Source organism: Oncorhynchus gorbuscha, linkage group LG13 (assembly GCF_021184085.1).
Source record: "Oncorhynchus gorbuscha isolate QuinsamMale2020 ecotype Even-year linkage group LG13, OgorEven_v1.0, whole genome shotgun sequence".
NCBI classification, from domain to species: Eukaryota; Metazoa; Chordata; class Actinopteri; order Salmoniformes; family Salmonidae; genus Oncorhynchus; species Oncorhynchus gorbuscha.
This window is the reverse complement of record NC_060185.1, coordinates 74598019-74605607: the sequence shown is the minus strand read 5'-3', so window position 1 is coordinate 74605607 and position 7589 is coordinate 74598019. Positions and strand designations below refer to the sequence as shown.

Below are 7589 nucleotides of genomic sequence, written 5' to 3'. Positions count from 1 at the left end.
GCTGCTTTGTTATTGCTGTTTCTTCAATGGGGTTTAACGGCAGTTGGATGTTAATGGTGCATTACCACCACCCGCTGGACTGGGTATTGAAGAAGAAACTAAAATTGTTTCACTCCAAAAGCCTATGATGGGGCTACATTCAGGATTTCTTGCACCGCCTCGGCTGTGAAATCACAAAGACCCCAAAAAACGTTAAACGGCATTCACAATGATTCTATTTTTTTTAAACTTCACTTTTTTTTGCTGTATATATATATATATTTTTTTTTTAAACATATTTTAAATGTAACCTTTATTTAACTAGGCAAGTCAGTTAAGTACAAATTTGTATTTACAATGACAGACAACACTGGACCAATTGTTTACCATTGCAATAAATAATACAAAGTCCACCTTTTTAACATGTAGCATTACACTATCCATCGGTTAATGAGAAACGTTTCACTCTACCATTGCTTCTTCCCCGCCACTCGTTCCTTCGTTTTCTCACCACCTCCAGATAGGAGACACGCTGGGCACTCCTTACCCATGCCACCTTATTCTCCTTCACTCTAACAGGGAACTCCACGATTTCAGGCCTATGTTCACCTCTACAGTTGCTTCTACTGCTGATTGGCCCTATAATGAGCAGGCTAAAAACCCAGGGGTGTGTTCATTACGTCTAGCAACGGAAATCATTTACCATTTAAGAACCAAACCGAGCAGACAGAACAGGGAAGGACCTACCTGAATTTGTCCAATAGAAGCTCCCCCTTTAAGATAACAAGGTTGCATTCATTATGTTTTTTCATTCTGGATAGTTCAATTGAACAAAAACTGTACTTTACTGAACGACTAGTTGGAAAAACAGGGAGGGGTTAGGGAATGCTGTCAGCTTTTCCACTGCCCTTTATATACGTCACTCATTGCTTCAAGCCACACCCACCAAACGGGAGCAAACATACATCAAAGTCTGTTCAACAACATACATGAACGTTTAGAAGAAACGTGTCATTCAGGACAAACCATGACGCAACGTAGCAAACATTTAAGTGAACTGAACGCACCTCTGGAAGTGCCGGTCACGATCACACCTGCAATCAATTAACACAAACACAACCAATTAGTTCAAACTGACCAATAGCAAGCTCACAATCTCATTGCTATCATATTTAATTTAATTGAGGCACCTCCATCTTGTTACAGAACTCCAAGATTTCCTTTTGCTCAGAAGGTACTGAACATGCTCTCAAAATGTTGGTGCCCGGAAAATACATGTTTCTGAGGTGAGCAGGACTATTATGAGATGGAGTTAAGTCGTGATGCCTCCTGGCCACAAGCAAAGTCATGAGAAGAGGAATATTGGGGCAGGGACACAGAAAGGTGGATTTTTGAGGAGGAAGGGAGGAGGGAAAGAAGAGATTGAACAGAATGCGGAAAGCAGAGGTGGGATTTGAAATGAAGGGAGATAGTGATAAAAATGGAGCTGGGGTGTTGAAGAGTGTTGTGAAATTCGAATCTGAGTGAGCTGTGCGCCAGATCGAGTTATTGAGGTGAAATGGCAGTGAATGAGTACGCTAAGTGAGGTGGAAGGTGTGGTGAAGAGCTTGGAACCCGAGCCAGGTATCAATGGACTTGATAAAGAAGAATCTGGTCCAGTAGAGTGTCATTTTTGGAGGAAATGGATCCATTTGTAGTTTCAGGGTGGGTGATCAAGGCATTGGGTGCAGTTGAGTCAGTGAAGATAACCTGTAGTGAACTTGGGATATTTGTTTCTACTGATCAGAGGGAGTGGGTGCTCTGTGTCACACAACTTGGGTCAAGATCTGTTTCTTGATTTGCTCTTAGGAGAAGGGCCCCATTGAAAGGAGTGATGTATGTGGTAGCATTAAGTGTGGAGGTGGAATAATTGAAGTTGAAGATTCCTAGATTCCTAGTGTTTGTGATGCCTGCCGTTTGGTGCGATGCAGAGGAGTCACTGTCAGTCCTTTTGCGTCTTTACCCGACAAAGTTATGTTAGGATATATCAGTTATCCTGTTAGAGCTTTTGTGCAGAATCCACCGCACTGTTTCGGGTGCAATGTTTATGGTCATGTTGCAGCAGTTTGTAGGAGCGAGATTCCAAGATGTGGGAAGTGTTCAACAGGGCATGGGCTAGAGGATTGTGTAGTTTCGGTGGATAAAGTTGTCAACTGTAGGGGTGCTCGTGTTGCTGGGGATTGGGAGTGTCTGGTGCGAGAGAGGCAGGTTGAGGTGGGGCACCCACTGGGGAGCCAGGCCCAGCCAATCAGGATGTTTTTCCCCACAAAAGGGCTTTATTACAGACAAAAATACTCCTCTGTTTCATCAGCTGTCCGGGTGGCTAGTCTCAGACGATCTCCCAGGTGAAGAAGCCGGATGTGGAGGTCCTGGGCTGGCATGGTTACATGTGGTCTGCGGTTGTGAGGCTGGTTGGACGTACTGCCAAATTCTCTAAAATGACATTGGAGGTGGCTTATGGTAGAGAAATTAACATTAAATTAACAGCTCTTGGTGGACATTTCTGCAGTCAGCATGCCAATTGCATGCTCCCTGAACTTGAGACATCTGTGGTGTTGTGTTGTGACAACTGCATATTTTAGTGCCATTTTATTGTCCCCAGCACCAGGTGCACCTGTGTAACAATCATGCTGTTTAATCAGCTTCTTGTCAGGTGGATGGATTAGCTTGACAAAGGAGAAATGCTCACTAATGGGGATGTAAACAAATTTGTGCACAATTTGTTTAATATGTTTTTTGTGCGTATGTACAATTTTTGTCATCTTTTATTTCAGCTCAAAAAACATGTGACCAACACTTTCTACATGTTTATTTTTTGTCAGTAAATAGTGGGTTTTTAATTCGTGTAGGGTTAGCTGGAAGGGTCTTTTATTTTGTATTTTTGTGTTTTCCCCATTTTGTATCACAATGTATAATGGATTTGTGTTATAGTCCAGTTGGGGGCAGTGAAACAACATATCGGATGCCAACTGCCGAGAAACTCCAAAGATTTCCCCTGTTCACCCATGCCAGTGAGGCCTGATCGCTGAAGTAGACAAACTGAGACACTTGGAGGCTCAGCTAAACTCTTCGGCGCAACAGAGCTTTGGGGGCCAATTTCTTTGCCACAGAAAGGAATGCGCAAACTGAAAGACAATGAAGATATAGAACCTTAGTTGCGTTGGCTAGGTGCCTTCCTGAATATTTTGTTTATTTCGACATGCTTTACTTTATCACATCTCATTTTAAAGTAACTGTAGAGTGTTTGCAGATTTCTATGAAATATGTCCCGTAATTAATTACAATACGAATGAAGTAGTTTTCCTTCCAAAAATACTTAAGTATGCTGAAAGGCAGTTTTTCAGTGTTGGAATGGTGTTGGCATACCCAAATTGAATGGTGTGGGCATATACCAGTCTTAAAAAAAATATGAATGCAAGTAGACCGCTGATTGGCCAGCTCATCCTCCTCAGGGTGATGTCTTCCTCTATGATGAAATGGCAAGCATTTTTGAAACTGTCTGTTTGAGATGCAAGTTTGATTGTTTTTGAAGTTTTCTTTTCTCTCCAATTTATGCTTTGGCCACATACGAGTATATGATGAGTCAACAATATTAACAGAATATTTAAATGCTCATATACACTAGACAGTTACTTTAAAACATATGCTTGTTCAATTCACATAATTCAAAATGTTACATTTGCTGCATACGAGTTTGACTTTTTAAGCGGAAGTAGTTAAACTGAAGGAAGTGGATGAAGATACTGCACAATATAAAGGTTAGATGGCTGAAGGTGAAATCTATGTGGTAGTAATCAGGTTGTCTAGCTAGCCTGCAACATTGGCTAATTGCTTTTCCGAATAATAATTTTACTTCAGCATACTTTAAAATGAGATACGATATAGAATATTTAAGTCTTATAATGCTAAATAATCTGAATGTATGCTTTGTTAATATTCACAGAAATCAAAGTTTAATTGACTGCCAAAGAGGTTGAATTTCAAACTGAAGTGATCGAAATGAAGAAAGTGATTGAAGGTACAAAATAAAAGTCAGAAGACTTTAGCATTATTATATTACATGTGATATGTATATAATGTATGTTGAGAAATTAACATATTAATGAAAATGTTACTTACAGATATTAACACTGCACTTAAATGTTCCCTACATTTTGCTCAATCTCAAGATATACTTTGTATTCACATTTATCGATGTTAAACTGCATGGCACAGAAGTTATGCTGCGTTCAAGTGCTCAGTGGAACTTCCTATTTCGTAGTCAGAAATACGACTTTCATTCATATGGTCTTTGGTCAGAACAATTGTTCAATCAATAAGATTTTAGCTAGCTTGACAAGGAAGCTAATGTTGCTAACAATACACTTAGCTAGCTTGCTTAACATATACAATATGGTCAAACCAACTACAGTATCCATATTGATAAGGTGGTTGTCAAACTGAATTGTCATCTTTTGGTGTAAATGTCAGTGGTGAAACATCACATCTTGGCAACTCAGGCAACAGTATTCTCAGGTTGCCACTTGTAATTGTGACTTGGAGGGTTGTTCAAGTGAAACTTCCCAGGGAGTGGTAAATCTAAATGCTTAGGCTATGCTGCCGGGACCCATTCATAAATGGTAAATCTGAATGCAGAGGCTGCGCTGCTGGGACCAGTCATAAGTGACCGGAACCACATTCAGTGCACAGTGCATGTGCAAATTACATTTCAATATTAATACTGACATGAAAAACATACTGTGTGTAGAATTAACTCTTTGTGTGTGTGTTGGACTGAGCTGGAGGAAGCAATTAGTATTAGGCTATTACCTTTAGCTAATAGGAATTAGCATTAGACAATTATTGTATTTTGTCATAATACTTTCTCCTCTGTTACAGGTACCTTCACAGATCCAGGGAAGGGAGTCTACTACTTCACATTATGTACGTTTGTCTACAATGACCACAAGGGTGCTGATGGTGACAGTGCGGACATTTTGAATCTGAATAATGGGGACAGGGTCTGTGTGGAACTGTGGGAACAGTGCCAGGTGTAAGACAACAATGATGGGCACACTACCTTCAGTGTGTAAAATAGATGTTATAACCTGTAAATGAGAATTACCTCCCTGCTATGAAATGCACACTAGGGGTGTGTCCCAATAATCTGTGTGTGTACTCTTTCACTAAAACCATTGGATTGGCGGAGGCATGGGCTAGTGGTAATTTCCAACATATTTCTTATTCCATTCAGCAGTAATTCCCTCTAAATTAGTGCTGGGAGGTGAACAAGTGCACACTTTGGGAGTTATGAGCGTTAATTGGGACAGAGCCTCTCTATGAAATGAAGCAGGAATTATCTTGACGGTGACGGAATTTAGTGAGAATTAACTCCACTGTATACCTATGCTGAATCCCAAACCAGCCCTGTTTTCTCATGGACTGCTCTTGCAAGTTGTATTTCCTCTTTTTAAAGTTTTCATATCCACAATATTTCTGACCTTTTTTTGTGATTTGTTTATGGAAAAGCCTGGATTATAATGTATGAACTTCTCATGCCTCCATGTTATTTTTCTATGGTGTTAACTTAGTTTAGTGTTTTTTTTAAATGACTGATTATCTGTAGACATTGTTTTTGAACTGTTGAACTTCAGTATGCCAATGCAATTCATTAGACATTTTCAGACTAACTGTCATTTGGTCCTCAGTGTTCTCTGTATAATAATGTACTTTCCATCTCCTCTAAAATAAGGTGCATCTTTGCCTTGAGCCACCAGGTATATTTTTAGAGTGAATAGGATGACCTTCATTTACTCTCGGGTACTGTCCTAGAATCCAGAAAAGTAATTTAAAATATTACGTTTTGAGCCACAAAGATGCAGCGACTTCTTCCTTCAAAGGTTGTTCAGAGTGTTGTTTTATCTAGACTTACTCAAAAACACTGACAGTTTGGATGGGTTCATTCTTAATTAAATATTCAGTGAGTTCAGGAGATCTTTTTGAACCTTATCCATTGGTAAAATGTCTGACAAAATGGAGAAAAATAAATAGACAAGATGATGTGCCAATTTTAACGTCCGCCACATAAAGTCGTCAGGGTGTATAACAACATCCTATTGTACTGGGCCCAGTTTCCCAATTGCATCTAAGTTCGTTACAACCTTGGTAGGAGCCTTGTTAATTCTAAGCTGTTTCCCAAACCACCGTTGCTAAAGTTGCTCTTGAAAATGCTCGTTATTTAACCTCTTGCTCCTACCTGGCACGCAGGCGTCCCATCTAGAGCTCTGGAAATGCAAATGCCCTATGCTAAATGCTAATAGTATTAGTTAAAACTCAAACGTTCATTAAAATACACATGCAGGGTATTGAATTAAAGCTACACTCGTTGTGAATCCAGGCAACAAGTCAGATTTTTAAAATGCTTTTCGGCGAAAGCATGAGAAGCTATTATCTGATAGCATGTAACACCCCAAAAGACCCGCAGGGGATGTAAACAAAATAATTAGCATAGTCGTCGCTACACAAACCGCACAAATAAAATATAAAACATTCATTACCTTTGACCATCTTCTTTGTTGGCACTCCTAGATGTCCCATAATCACTATTGGGTCTTTTTTCGATTAAATCGGTCCATATATAGCCTAGATATCGATCTATGAAGACTGATAAACGGAAAAAATAGCGTTTCATAACGTAACGTCATTTTTTTAAATTCAAAAAGTCGACGATAAACTTTCACAAAACACTTCGGCATACTTTTGTAATGCAACTTTAGGTATTAGTACACGTTAATAAGCAATAAAATTCATCAGGAGGCGATGTCAATTCTATAGCTGTCCGTCTCGAAAAGATGTCTGGAGAGAGCTCGACCAAAACATCCGGTCGGAGACCGGAGGGAATCGGTTCCCTTGATTCGGTTTGACCAAGAATCAAAGCTGTATCAAATGACAAGACTCTAGACATCGTGTGGAAGCTGTAGGCACTGAAACCTCGGTCTCATGTAATTCGGTTCACTTTGAACAATTCCTGGAAGTGGCGCATGGATATTTATTTCCATTTTCAGTGATCAGATTTTCTTGCACTTTTCGATGAAACGTTCTACGTTCTATTATAGTCACAGCCGTGATTTAACCAGTTTTATAAACGTCTGAGTGTTTTCTATCCACACATACTAATCATATGCATATACTATATTCCTGGCCTGAGTAGCAGGGTGCTGAAATGTTGCGCGATTTTTAACAGAATGTTCGAAAAAGTAGAGGGTCGACTGCAGAGGTTAACCATTGCCTCGGCAGGGTAGCCTAGTGGTTAGAGTGTTGGACTAGTAACCAGAAGGTTGCAAGTTCAAACCCCCGAGCTGACAAGGTACAAATCTGTCGTTCTGCCCCTGAACAGGCAGTTAACCCACTGTTCCTAGGCCGGCATTGAAAAAAAGAATTTGTTCTTAACTGACTTGCCTAGTTAAATAAAGATAAAATTTAAAAAAACAATTGTTAGATGCTTTTTTTTGCCCTTCCGCATCACTGTATACACAAAATCAAGATGTTTCTGTCTTTCTGTGACTGCAGATAACTTCGGAACGAATGTGACT

The 7589-nt window shown here is 39.8% G+C and overlaps 1 long non-coding RNA gene across 2 annotated transcripts; it reads left to right on the top strand.

Moving 5' to 3' along the window:
- The first annotated feature begins 1190 nt into the window (after positions 1-1190).
- On the top strand, positions 1191-5743 carry LOC123992528. 2 transcript variants are annotated; one of them, XR_006831263.1, is made up of 3 exons: positions 1191-1265; positions 3962-4036; positions 4897-5743. It is a non-coding gene; the product is annotated as an uncharacterized LOC123992528 (long non-coding RNA). The 2 variants fall into 2 exon arrangements; XR_006831264.1 differs by lacking the exon at positions 1191-1265 and adding an exon at positions 1336-1425.
- Positions 5744-7589: the final 1846 nt, after the last annotated feature.